The sequence below is a fragment of the Morus notabilis genome, unplaced genomic scaffold, assembly GCF_000414095.1.
Source record: "Morus notabilis unplaced genomic scaffold, ASM41409v2 Scaffold87, whole genome shotgun sequence".
NCBI lineage: Eukaryota > Viridiplantae > Streptophyta > Magnoliopsida > Rosales > Moraceae > Morus > Morus notabilis.
In genome coordinates this window covers 76,580-77,775 of record NW_010366183.1, presented here as the reverse complement: position 1 = coordinate 77,775, position 1,196 = coordinate 76,580, and positions in this window count along the sequence as shown.

Below are 1,196 nucleotides of genomic sequence, written 5' to 3'. Positions count from 1 at the left end.
CATAAATTATTAGGCAATTTAGCATTAAGAAGCATAGAGTTAATCATATCGGTAAAGATTCTATTCTTTCTTTCAGCCAGTCCATTTTGTTGAGGAGTAAAAGGGGCTGACTTTTGGTGAATAATTCCATGCTCTTCACAGAAAGCATCAAATTCATTTGAGAAATATTCACCACCTCTATCACTTCGAACCATTTTGATCTTCTTATCTTTTTGGTTCTCAATTTCAGCCTTATAAATTTTAAATTTATCAAAGGCTTCATCTTTTGTTCTAAGTAAATACACATAAGTATATCTAGAACAATCATCAATAAAAGTGATAAAATATCTCTTTCCTCCTCTAGTTAAAATTCTATTATACTCACAAATATCGGTATGAATCATATCCAATATTTGAGTATCACGTTCAGCTCTAGGAAAAGGTTTCTTAGTCATCTTTGCTTGTATACAAATTTCACACTTATCATTTTTAATATCTTTGCAAGTAATCAAACCATGTTAAAACATGTATTTCAAAGATCTAAAATTTAAGTGTGCTAAACGTGCATGCCAAACATCAAAAGAATCAACAATATAAAAAGAATTCATATTATCTTTATTATTAACACTTAGTTTGTACATGTCATCACAAGAATACCTCTTTCTCACAAAGATCTCATTCTTAGATACAATACAATTATTGCCCTCAAGTACAATCTTAAGCCCATTCTTACACATAAGACTAGCGGATACAAGATTTTTCCTAATATCAGGAACATGAAGTACATTGTTCAATGTAAGCTTCTTTCCGGAAGTAAAGTTAATCTCCACCACTCCTCTCCCGGCAACCATCGCTGCATCATTGTTCCCCATGAGAACAGTTTGTCCTTCCTTTTCCACTTTGTAAGATAAGAACATAGTCTTGTCATTACAAACATGGATTGTGGCACCGGAATCAAGCCACCAATCGGAGGATTTAAATGCAGCCATGTTAGTTTCGATAATCATGCCAATTTGTAATTCCGAGACCATAGCACATATGTCTTCAGATTTCTCTTCAACGGCATTGGCATTGTTGGTGTTAACTTCTTCCTTTTTCTTCTTGTATCTGCAGTCAGTTTGGCGATGACCTTTCTTTCCACAAAAGAAACAATTTCCAGAAAAAAAATTTTGGCCATTACCGGGCTTTTTGAACTTCTTGTCATTATTGACTTTGAA